This window comes from Taudactylus pleione, unplaced genomic scaffold, assembly GCF_031769625.1.
Source record: "Taudactylus pleione unplaced genomic scaffold, aTauple2 ptg000055l, whole genome shotgun sequence".
NCBI lineage: Eukaryota > Metazoa > Chordata > Amphibia > Anura > Myobatrachidae > Taudactylus > Taudactylus pleione.
The window spans coordinates 4,915,123-4,928,668 of NW_028284457.1; the positions used below are offsets into that span (position 1 = coordinate 4,915,123).

The 13,546-nt window shown below is 41.9% G+C and overlaps 1 protein-coding gene across 3 annotated transcripts in view; it reads right to left on the bottom strand.

The window, feature by feature from the left end:
• Positions 1–13,546, bottom strand: part of BMPR1B (bone morphogenetic protein receptor type 1B) — a 519,259-nt gene that overhangs the window by 429,551 nt on the left and 76,162 nt on the right. The window contains exon 1 of one of the 3 annotated variants that reach the window (XM_088464465.1): positions 5,806–5,822. The exons of the other annotated variants lie outside the window; for them this stretch is intronic. The gene's annotated coding sequence lies outside the window, so the exon portion shown is untranslated. Of the gene's footprint in view, positions 1–5,805; positions 5,823–13,546 lie in introns of those variants that run through there. 3 annotated transcript variants of the gene reach the window in all.

Consider the following 13,546-nt stretch of genomic DNA (forward strand, 5'->3'; position numbering starts at 1 on the left):
ATTCTATGCCGGAAACTTGAGACCAATCAGTGACATTTATTGTCTACAGACATTGTTTCTATTTCTTTTATTGTTTCATTATCTATTAGTGATTTTTTTCATGTTATATTAAACAAAATTTGTTTTATTCTTTATGCGCTCCCTTGTTCTGCATTTTACTAGTTTTGTATAGCTATATAAGTATTCCCACCACTTTAAGTGGTAGCTGCATTACAGCTGTTAATTAACCATATTTTAATTGTGTTCACTTTGCGCCTCATATATACATAGGTTACCTTGTATTTGCTTTTTAGTAATATAAATAGTCATTGGATTTTTAATAAGATTGATGTTCATGTATTTAAAGTGGGAAGAAGTCCATTGAATTGTAATGGCCTGCTGGCATAAGGTAAATGAGCTAGATGGAGTTAAATATAGGACAGTAAATGTTCCCAAATTGACCACCAAGCCAGCTATGCAGTCATACAGATGGTACACTATGGACCTTTCAACTTAGCTATGTCAAGTGCCTTTTTTCTTAAAATTAGCATTTTTTTCACACCACCAAAATGACAAGCAACAAAAGTACATTGCAAGTATACACTGAACACTGGGGCTTGTGGTACTTCTGTGTGTGACTAAGCTGCAATTCTGTGTAAAAAAAGGTTCCGATATGAGCAGCCGCAGATATTCCTCCTGCTACCTTTAGTTATGTTTAATTGTGACTTTGTACATATATAATACCAATTCCATTGCGACAAAAGTAACAACCTAGCATCCCTGGTACACTGCAAGTAGCTTTGTATGTGGTTACAATGTGACTATGCTGCGCTGGCCACTCGTCTCGCACCATATAGCAAAAAGAAAAAAGGCTATTTGAATAAAGCATATTTTCCCTGTCTGCACTTAGGGGGTCATTCAGACCCACTCGCGAGCGGCAGTACGCTCGCAAGCGGGTCGATGTTCCCCACTGCGCATGCGCACGACGGAGGGAGCTCCGTCGTGCGCATGCGCGAGACCCGGGGAGCGACGGGCTTTCCATCGCTCCGGGTCTCGCACCAAAGGGGGCGTGCTGTCGATGTTGATTGACAGCATGCCCCCTTTGGTGGGCGTGCCGGGGGCGTGGCGGCCAGACGGAGGCGCTCCCATGGGAACGCCTACCGTCTGAAGCCGGCCCCACTGACATCACTAGTGATGTCAGTGGGAGTGATTTTGGCTCTGATAGAGCCAAAATCACTCCAGGGCTTGTGGCAGGGAGACCCTACCGCAGGGTCTCCGTCGCAAGTCCGATGGTCTTTTTGGCCGCTTGCATATGCTGTGGGTGGTCACCCACAGCTATGCGAGCGGCCAGGAGGCCGCTCCATTGTCATGGAGGAGGGCCCTGATTCAGAGCGAGTGCTCTGGTCAGAGCGTCCGGCTCTGAATCAGGCCCTTAATTTTAAATACACTTTTTTTATTCTTTATTTTTTTTTGTAATGAGTGGACCTGAAAGCACAAGTTTGAGCTTTCAGGTCCACTGCACATGCGTGACATGACTAGTCAAAATTTGCATTTGAAAATGTGCAATCAGTAATCACTGAGAGCCAAACTGGAAGAAGCAAAGCAGGTTGATGGGAAAGGTCAGCACAGTATAGCATTGCTCCTTCAGAAGGCCTCTTACAAAGTAAGACGAACTGTGCTAATAGTAGAACTATCATCATTTGTTTACTCTTTGTTTGGCTATCCACATCTGTTCGTTGAAATATAAAACAGTTAATTTTGGGAAACAAACTGGAAAAAAACTCCACTGGAACACATTATTTACAGATGTGTACTTTTCCTATTCCCAACACCCTCCAATAATTAATGAATCGTGGAAAGAAACAGTTTCAAGATATCTTTATTGTGTTTCAAAATTCAGCAATAAACATAGACAATTATGATTATAAAGCTGGCACAAATGTGTAGCTTTCTAATAATAGAATTTTCATGGTAGTTTACTTGTTGATACCAAATATACAAATTAATAAAAATTACTTAAACTATGAATACATGTATGCCGTGTGTATATAAAGTGATACATTACTTAATATACATTATTTACTAAATGTGAACTTAGGGGTGGATGCTGAATTAAAAGCAATGGTCTAAAAAAATCTCATATATAAAATGTTATCACAACAAAACTGTAATTGTGTGTATACTATATGCAAAGTGGCAAAAATACCAAATTGCATTCAGGTCTGTACCAGTGTCAGGTTTACATCAAACTCGTACTTGCCAACTCTCCCTGATTGTCAGGGAGACTCCCTGAAGTAGTAGCAATCTCCCTGACTCCCTGAAAAGTCTAGCGATCTCCCTGATTGCACCTTACCCCCATTATGAAGCTGTTATATAAAAGAAAAAACAGATATATATATTCAAATGGGATCATTATTATCATTTCCCTGAATTGGTTATAAGGCACAATGATCCCTATGGCTACATGCATTTTCTGAAAAGTAAGGAGTGAAGAAAGTTTATGTGAATCTGCAGTCAGCCAATCTAAAGTAGGTACAGTAGCTAGTAGCTCAACACGTATCTACATCAGGCAACGGCAAATGATACAGCTGGTGAATATTCAGAGCCAGGGCCGTAGCTAGGGTAGTGCGGCCAGTGCCATCGCATAGGGCACCACAGGTCAGGGGGCGCTGTTTGGGCCTGTCAAATTTCTGTTTATTATCAATCTTGCTTGTAGCTTCCTCTTATTTCATTCCCAGCATCTCCTGGCCTCTCCTATCTCTTCCCTGGTCCTTCCCCATGAAGCCATGGCCCTTTTTTGGGTGCATTATGTCCCTTTGAAAAATGAGGGGGGCACCAATGCTCTTTCTGGCACAGGGCACCAAAAAGTCTAGTTACGGCTCTGTTCAGAACCATCACTAGACTTTTTGGTGTCCTGGGCCAGAAAGAGCATTGGTACCCTCCCTATTTTTCAAATAGGAACATAAAACATGCACCTGACAAAGGGTGTGGCCTCATGGGGAAGGGGCATAGCAAATATGATTTGTCCTGTACGATGATGAATGGGGGTGTACCTCTGTTATCCAAGTGTCACTGCCAAACACAGTGTAAACCCAATGGCTGCAGTGATGATACACAATAATTATGCAGCATAACTCACCATCTCTAGATGTAGCAGAGCCCTGGTGAAGCTGCACCTGCAGCAGGATTTGTCTGAAGACGGCAGTGTAGATCACCGATTGAAGGTATAGAATTAGTGCAACTTGTAGTGTATATGCAGCAAATATCAGCGCCAGGGAGGTCCATGTATGTACCCTGCGCCGGCAGCTGAAGTCACCGGCAAGGGTACTCAGGCTGTGCTGGTAACACTTAGGTCGGGAATCAGTGGCTGTGTTCAGGGCTGCCATCAGAAATTGTTGGGCAGATAGTTCCATGTGTAAAGTGTCTGACTGCCATGTGAGGTGATAGGTTTGAGTCCTGGGTATGACAGTATTTTAAAATATGTATGTTAAATAAAAGAGAATGTTACTGAAGGTGCTTGGTGAGGTGGCCAGATATAGGGGCAGTCGGCCAGGGAGGAGATAGAGGCAGCCAGGAGATGCCGTGAATAAAAAAAAAAGGAAGCTTCAGGTAATAATGATTATAAACAGAAAATTGACAGGTCCGAGTAGCGCCGCCTGCCCTGCGGTGCCCTGTGCCATGGCACATGTCGCACCACCCTAGTTACGGCCCTGTGTATATTCAGGTGTATATTAGTCCCTGTGTAGGACTGCATCTGTTTGCAATGACTTGCTTACGCCTTACTGTATTTGGTTTATGCTACACTGTTCCTTACCTCACCCTGTCCCTGCTCTCAAGTCACAAGCTGGCACAAGTGTGAGATTCCAGCAAATCTGCATATGTGTACAGTTTCTTTGGCCATGTGCAGAGCTGTAATGGGACACCTCACCTCCCTGTAATGGGACACCTCACCTCCCTGTGCCGGCCCCCACTGAACCTCGCTGCCAAAACATGTGATATTATGACAACATGAAGAGGAGGCTGGATTTGGAGCGGACAGCTAACTGGTCCTAAAGACGTGCTGTTAAGCTCCACTCCAGTCAGCACGGTGCCATTCCAGGCACCTTACAAGCCGAAGAAGGGTTCCACTGGGGTATCAAGTGTGCCACATTTTGGCCTCGCACCTTAGGGTAGCAGCACCAAACGTCCAACTCAGCATCAAGCCATTTATCTTTAAACTCCCTGAACTTGGTCCGTGCGTACCCTGTGTTCTCAGTGAGATGCAGGATCCACAGTTTCCGGCCTGCTAGGCTGCAGCTCACATCAAGCCAGCCCCAGAGTACTGATGTCGCAATCACCTGACCGATCCAGCCAATCTCTAGCCAGTCTGAGCCAGCCTACACCATCTGATGCGGCTCATCCATTTCTGGCTAACTCCGGGTATATATTCCAGCTGCTGGCTCTCAGTCATTGCCAGTACAATGTCTAGCTCATTCCTTACTGAGTGAAGTGCAACTGTGCTTCGTTGACAGTCATTTTGTTATCTGCTGGTGCAGTTCTGTTGTTGTTTGCTGCACTAACTCTCCATGCTATTTCACTCCAATATTATCAGCATCTCGAGTTGCACAGGTAATCCCAGCTTGATCCAGTGTGCTGTATCTGTGCTACGTCTGTGCAAAGCATCAGGTATATTGCCGTTCCTGCTTCCCTGTTTCCGTTCCAGACTAATCCACAGCTATCATCCATTCCGGTGTTCGGGCTGTATCCGGTACTGTCATCATTAGAGTGCTCCCAGACTATAGAGAGAAACTAGTTCAAGCCTGGTAAATCCTTCTGCCAAGATCTGCCACTCAAGTGTCCTGGACTACATAACCAAGTAAGAAGAGTCATAATATTATCAAGTAACAACCCAGTTCAGCCTGGTTAATCTATTGCTACACTCTCCTCTGTTACATAACATCATACCATTAACAACACTGACGTCCCTGGTGGTCTAGTGGGTACGATCCGGCATCTCTCAGCCGAGACCCGGGTTCTATTCCCGGTCAGGGAAGCAACTAACTACATGTCAAGAGGTCTCCTCAGGCCTGCCAGCTTTGCATACACATCTCCTACTTCTAACATAGACATCTCAGACATCTACCCCACTCTGGTTCCACAAACAAATTCAAGCGACACACAGCTATGACAATGTAATGTAGCGTTTCGCATGCAGATACACCCGCAGTCGATGTGCGTGTAAGACGCATTTCAAGGGAATAAGTTGCATGAAAAGACACTCAGCGCTACAGTCACACAGCGCTCACACGTTATTTGTAACATGACTTAAAGCGCACGTAGAAGACATGTATGTTGACACATCTGTATATGAAATTATGCATTCAGTACAACGACAACCCCACCCCCCCTAAAACAAATAAAAACAGCCTAATATATTATTTGATACAACATGAAAATCAATCTGGTTATAATCATAGATAGTTCATCTAAGAGCAAAGCATTGGTATCAGCCATGCTAGATATGGATTAACTTAATTACAAAGTCTCAGTTTCTGACATTTTATACTGTAAAATGTACCTATAACACAACTCTTCTAGACTCCTTGTAATAAACAAAGCTACAGCTAGTTTGTAGTTTATGGAAAGGCAAAAGAGTTCATGATGAACCTTTTCTCCTTAGCCGCTTCCATTTAAAGATGGAAAATTATGGTTGCATTGTTTGATCGTCTTTTTTGTAATAGTGTTGTGTCTACTGTATTTATCTACTAAAAGCCTTAGGCTTTTGTACTCATTATAAAAAGCTCTATAAAATGCTTTAAACTGTTATGTAACAAGTTTATACTGTACCAGTATGCAGTGCCAGATTACCAAATAGGCAGAGTAGGAACTGGCTTATGGTCCCAGCGCCTTTTAGGGGCCTCGCAACAACAGATCAAAATCCTATTGATTTGATTTTGAGAGAAAATTACAATCAAGCTTTCTTAAATTGTTTCCAAAAGATAGAAAAAATGAATCAACTCAAAGAAATTAAAACTTTTCATTAAAGACTCTATAGCAAAAATACTTTAAAAGCGTATTAGGAGATAATTTGTGAGGGGGGCCCAGAGATTTCGACTGCCTAGGGGCCTCCACAGGGTTTAATCCGGCCCTGCCACTACTGTATGTAAAATAAAATGGAGTTTCTTGTGGTAGGAGCCATGCTTATGTCACTGTGACGGTTTCAGACTACAGTACCATAGAAACAAAAATTCACTTACCGTTATTTAACATCTGCACTCCCCTAACGTCTTTAAGCTTTGCCACGTAGCTCTTATTTTAATTAATGATATCTTTGTAAATAAACAGTTTTTAGTTTGATTGCCCAGTGCAGGGATTTAATATATGGAGTTTATTCTCTGGGAGCTTTCAGCATCTTATAAAATACTATGCCTTCAGAATTTGAATTGAAGAATGTCAAACAATATTGAAATCAATGCTCAGTAAGAATTCTAGTGTACTGCTAAGAAAACAGTGCCTACTCTATAACCTTGTGGGGGCGAAATTGTCCACTTGCTACACTGCTGTAAATAATTACTGTTGCACTTAAAAATGTACATATGTCATTAGGTTTTGTTTATTCTGGCAAATGCTTATTGCAGGGTTGGTGTGGGGTTTTGAAGGCTATTAGGCTTGTACTGTATATTAGTGCATTTTGTTTTTCTTTTCTAACTTTTTCTAGTATATTTCCCAGGACCAAATTTACATAATTGGATTCTGTAAACTGACAAAAGTGCCCTAATCCGTGCCTTATTCGCTAAGTAAACGTTCTGTAGTTTTACCAGCAATATCATACAGGAGAATATACTGTAGTGACACTGGGGTGTATTTACTAAGCCTTGGATGAAGTTAAACTGAACGGATATGAAGTACCAGCCAATCAGCTCCGTACTTCCATGTCACAGGCTGTATTTGAAAAATGACAGTTAGGAGCTGGTTGGCTGGTACTTTATCTATGTTCACTTTATCTCCATCCAAGGCTTAATAAATAGACCCCAATGAGCCTGACTCAGAAGTGCACGCTATGCCAATATTTGCGCAGTTGAGCGTTATGCCAATGTTTGCGCATGCGCAAAATATCCTGAAAACCCTATTTGTACACACAATTGCGCTGTTGCATACAGGGCTGCTGGCTTTAGAAATGGTGACGCAAAATCATGGACGTTCCCAGGTGATGACAGGGAGCTGGCCTGAATTGAACGCAAAAAAAATCTGTCACCTGGATGTGTAATGGGAATGTCGTGGGGCTGTCAGTGAGGGTGGCTGCCTTCTCAGGCGCAGACCCGCAGCCACTTGAGGCCATGTTTAGACGCCAAAGGCTAGTGTAAGTGTCAATGGTGAACACGATGATGAGTTGATGGTGGAGTGATCAGGACGATCAACGGGGTTTCAAAGTACACGAGTATTGAAAGTGGCAATCTCAAGGCTTACACATTCTGCCGCACACTAGTACGCAAGGAGAATACTGAACTTAGCATTTGCATATTATCGCCACTGCGACTCCACAAAAAGACGCAGCCGTAGCTGCCTTAGCGTCTACCTCTGAATCAGGCCCACTATCTTCTCATTGTTTTACCAATGAAAGGAAAACAAATTTAACACACATGCTGAGCAAGGAAAGAGCCTCTGCTGTACCTAAGCACAGATCAGCAGTGTATAATGTAATACCAAAGTCTGCCTTGCAATGTGCCTTTTTCTGCTGTGCTGTCTACTCTCCCATAAAGTCTGTGAGACTCCCGAATTTCAGGCAGCTGTCCCAGACTCTCAAGAGAGTAGACCAGTCTCACCCATCAACCCAATTTCCCCTAAAAGTAGTAACACACACACCTCCCACCTGGGACTCCTGCATCTCCCAGGGTGCCCAGCTATAAAGTTGCACATATGCCAGTGGATTAAAAACATTTCACTGCTTAGAGGACACACTGAAGCACCTTAGTGAGTGTTAGTGGTCCGGCATGCATTATAATGCTTGCTGTGATTTGTTTACTTAACTCGGTTATAATGTCAATGGTTTGCACTGTAATAATTCCTCTTCAATTAAGAATCATATTTATAAAACCCTAAGAAGCATGAGATTAACAAATTGTATTTAGATTAACAAGGTGTATTTGTCAACTCTTTGTTGTTTTTGATTCAAACAAAGAAGGTGTGCATAGTCCTCTCTTGCTTTGGCAAGAGGATTATTAAATTGATTTCAATGTCATAGCCTGGCTATTGCAGAATGTGGTGCCATTATAGCCCTTTAAAAGAAAGAAACCTTTTAAACTGTTTTTATGATATTACTTTCACCATCCAGGTCCACCTCATTTCCCTTAACTTAACAAAAAAAACGTTTTAAAGGAAAAATGTGCCTTTACAATTCACCTAGGAAATAAAATCATATGAAATGAGTCATGACATCTCACATTCATCCAAGGACACAGAAAAATATGGGAAACTGCTGGATTTGTTCTTGTCTATCAACATTGGTATGTAATCTCCAAATCACAATCTGCAATATAACTACATAATCATACAGTATATAATTACTTTTGTCATTTTACTTTATTTTTCTCCTATGTCTAGTACACTGGCACTGAAAGCTACCTCAGGTGGGAATATATTACTCTGTGTGCCATGCAAATAAGATATACTGAAATCAGGGGAGTATCTATAATGGGTGGAGGGTGTGCAGGAAACACAGGCCCCTGGGTGCAGGCGGGCCCGGCACCGCAGACCCTGCACCCATAATGTTACTTACCTCTCTGTAGACTCAGAGCCTGCACACGGGCCCTCTCCTCTCTTAAACCACCTCTGATACACAGTTTTGAAACCACTGGTCTACACAGTAGATCTAGAACACTTATGCCACTTTAAGCTGCCCTCTTAAATAGTTTAGCAATCCACTCATGATACACTTGAATTTCTCACTGAATTGACAACTGCCACACTGGGGAAGAGGGGCTTGTTTGTGTTACTCTAATGGAGCGTACACACGGTCAGATTTGTCAGACTTGTCAGATTTGTCAGATGAACGACTGAACGATTAAACGATTTGAACGATTTGGACGATTTGACCAAAGTTTTGAACGATTTGAACGATTGAACGATTTTTAACTGCATTAAAATGAATGGAATCGTCCAAGTCTGACTGCAAACCCATCAGATGTCAGATATCATTATCTGACAAACGGGAACGCGCATCGTTGATCGTCCATCGTTCAGGCATGTCAGATATGAACGATTTTTCATCAGATATGAACGACTGAACGATTTTTAAATCGTTATCGTCCATATCTGAAGAAAAAATCTGATCGTGTGTATGCACCATAATTCAATGAAATTATGAAGAGTTGTACTTTCAACCTATTTCAGTTCACAGAAGACCAAAGTTATTTAAGCAAATGTGCTATAGCACCATACTATTAAATTTCAAAGCTGTTTTGTTTGAGTTTATTACCTTTTTTTTTGCAAGTAAAATTTATTGAAAAATTCTTGAACACACATAAATAGTGGGAAACAATACGTCATAGCAAAAATGTTAGATATAAAGTATAGGGTGCATACCGTACAAGTAAATATATTTTTGAAAATGAACATACACAAAGTAGACATCAGGCCAAAAAGACATATGATGCCCATCTAAGAAAGAGTTTATTACCTTTTAAAGTGAAATTACCCAGGGAAAAGTCATATACTGTATTAACTAATTCTAATTTCTTTTAATTTTGTATGAAAATTGTGAAAAATAAATGTAATACATAATAACCATAACAGCATTAGACTCTTCCATTTGACCCAGGTCACAGTGCAACCAGACAGACATTAAATTTGCTCTGGACAGCTCTGCCCTTCAATCTGATGGTCTTGTTGCCAACACAAAATTGGGAAGCTAGCGTTTATGGGTCTGGAGATTTAAAGTCATAGGAAAACAGGTAACCTAAGGGGAGTCTCACTGTGGGAAGGATGTATCAAGTCTAATGCTGGGTACACACTCCCGCGGATCAGAGTGACATATCAGGTACATCGTCTAGTGTGTACCCATGATAAGCGCTCTTGCGTGGGTCTTTAGTGACATCAGGGGGGATGTCGCTAACGATGTGATGCAGGAAAATGCAGCACAACACGTCGCGGCGATGCTGCGATGGGTACACATTGTCTAATGTGTACCCAGCATTAGAGAGAGTGATAAAGTGGAGTGGTTGCCCAAAGAAACCAATCAAATGAGAATTAGAAGAGTTAGAAGCTGTTTGGTTGCTTTGGGCAACTTCTGCACTTTATCTCTCTCCAAGTCTTTATACATCTCCTACTATGCCTGCAAACAGTCCATACAGGTGGTAAGATTTGAAACTTTTTATTGTTTCCGATAACCAAAGATAGATTTAGCAAGAGAGCACAAATTAAAATATTCTCTATATTATTTTAATTTACAAACATATTTATCTACATATACTATAGGAAACACTTTCACGTTTCATGTGTGCACCAGGGACATGCGGTGAGGTCAATGGCGTATGACAGGTGTCGAAGCCAGATAATTTCCTGAGACAGGATCAGTTAAAAATTGGATCAGAGCGACGCCATCTTGTGAATGGTGACAAGACTCCATCTTAAAAATGAGATCTGCACGACGCCATTTTGCGAATGGCCGCCCAGCGCCATTTTGCGAAACTCACATTTAAGTACATACGGCGATGCTATTATTAGCATTGTGCGATTGCATATCTCATCATACCCCATATACACATTAAATACGCACAGTTGCGCTGTTAACACCATACGCACATTAGCGAATGCATAATACCCCGCCTACAAACGCGGTTTATTAGTTTCATGCGTATGCAACTGCCCCAAGTTAAAAGTCCCCACTACATAAATACAGACAGTCACTAAAACATACAAAGGGATCAACCCTGCAAAACATACAAAGGGATCAACCCTGCAAAACAAGTACCTTGGTAAACTCTAAACTAGCGTCCTTTCCCAAATCCCTCATACTTACACACTGCACACTTACATAAAAGTGTAATATTCAAGGTTTATTCATTTATTACTAATGTTGTGAAATAAAGACTATTTGGTATCTAAGGTTTAGTACATGATAAGCAGACCATGTTTGGTGTTGTACTGATCTACTCTGTCTCAACAGCTTTCCAGTGTCATCGGTAAGAAGATCGCGTCCGCAACTTATGGACTGTAGAGAGTTAAAACTCTAAAATGTACTATGTAATATTAGCAGCTTAGATTTGCATGCAGCAGGAAAAAGGAGACAAAAGGCTGTTGGAGGCTGACCTGTGTCCATTTGAATTGACCTGTTAACTGTCCTGTAACAGAAGCATCGTGACAGAGAACCAATGGAATCATGCCAAACTTGCCTATTGTATTGCCTATCCCTGTAAAAGTATATATGTGCGATCTCTGAACCCAATCAGGAGTCTTCTTGCTGATGCTGTTGACTGAGGTTTGTTGCTGATGCTGGTATCTGGTCCCAGAGCGCATGCGTATGTAACAACTGTAGCTTGGGTCTGTATGATTTATTGGCGCTAAATTGTCTTTAGATCACAGCGTGTAACCTACTGTTTTTTATGTTGAATAATAACATTTTGTGCATTGGAAACACATTCAAAGTCTGAAGGCATTTATTTACTGTATGACTCATTACGCTAATTACGATAATTTTAGAAAGTATAGGCAGGATCGTATAAAGGTGTAGAAGGTATAGGCAGGATTGTACAGAGGTTTTTATGAGGTATCAATAGCTCGCAGTGTTAATCACGCAACCGGGCGCCTGGTAGGAGAACGCATTGTGCGTTCGGAATCTGTTACCACCGTTGTTACTGAGAGTGCGCTGTCTGTTACTGTGACTTTAGGAGCGCTGATTGAGAATCCAGGGACGAGGGAGGAAAAAGTTTGTTTTCCTTCATCGATAGGTTTTTTTATGTATTTTGTTTTGTGTTAAAAAGGGGAAGTCGCATTATTGCGTACGCAGCTAAGTCACAACAGAGCATAAGAGTCATAATACGGTTGTCTACTAGTCGCATTATAGTGTATGTGACTAGTCGCACAATAGCGTATATACGTATTTCCGGTCTTGCTGCCACGTGTTTTAAACAAAGCCGTTGAGATTACATTATCAATAGTAGCCAATAACTGGGTTAACATGTATTTTTCAGCGCAGGAAAAAAGTGTGTAACAGTGAGTATTTGTTTAGGGTGTAACACGGTTTCTAAATGTTAAGGGTATCGTAGGACCCTTAAGTTCTAGGCGTAACGAGCGGCTTAGTGACTCGGTAGCAGCTTACAGTTTACTTTACACAAGGCAGGTGTATGGGTTGTTATCTTTGTTAGGGTTTGGCTCTCAGTGTGATTACAGTATTCAGTAATCGGTTAGGCTTATTTGAGCACTGTAATTGAACCGCATAGTTTTTGGCTAAACTGTGATTGTTAACTGAGGAGAGGGTGGACGAAATCAACTGGAAAACAAAGGGTATTTATTACCCCCTAGCGGTTGAAAGGTAGTCAAAAAGGGATTTCTGCGTGGGAGCAGCTTTTCTTCCATAGGTGATTGGAGGAGTCTAGAGGTCTTCCATAGGGTTTGTGGATACACCCTTTTTCAAAGACGTCTACAGGTAAGTGAAAGTATCTTTACTGTCTTTCACCAGATTAAATCTTTATTGAAAAACGTAGGGGTTGTCCCAGGATGGGAGCTACGCAAACAGTAGAGATGTTAGACAATGATGTGCTGCTAATGGAAGCGCCGCTTGGATCGGCACGCCGTATTATGCATACTAAGTACGGTGCTTATGCAATTAGGTACTGTGATGTATGGTTTAAGATGACAATAAAGAGTGTAGACCGTTTCCCAGAATTGGTAGCTTTGATAAGGATATATTGAACAATGTCCGAGATCACATCAGTCTGGTGCGTTCTTGAGTGAAAAAGGTAAAATATAACGAATGTTTAAAATTATGGCAGCAGGAAGGGGATGTGTGGCTTAAAGGTGTGCAAGCAATGCAAACTAGCGTCGAGAGCACGTTACCAGAAAGTACACATGCAGCGCTAAACTGCAATGCGTGCGAGCCGCGAAATGGCGCGCACGTGCAGCAAGGTAGTGTTGTGGAAGGTATTGCCAGTGGTTCACCACCGCCGCCCTATGCTGACGGGGGTGCAGGTACAGTTGTTGAAAAAAAACATAAAAATGTAACAAGTAATTTGTACCCTCTCTTAAGTAACCATAAGGAAAATGTTTATGATGTGGATGATGAGCCTATTGTTATGTCTGCCATTTCCCATGCTGTACACATGTTAGATGCTCCACCAGGGCAATCACAAGTGGTGCCACCATCTCCATCGGTGATAGTACAGGAAGTGTTAACATCCACTGCACCCATAGAGGAAGTTGTTAACCCTATACGTTGCAGTAACAGACTAAACCCCCAGCCAGGTAATAAGGTCAAAAGTAGCAGTGCGGCCGGTCTGCATCCCATAAGGACAATAACTGTTCCAAATGGGAATGCGGATGCAAACGGTGTAGTGCCCACAAGGGAAGTAGCAATGCATTGTCCCTGGACAAG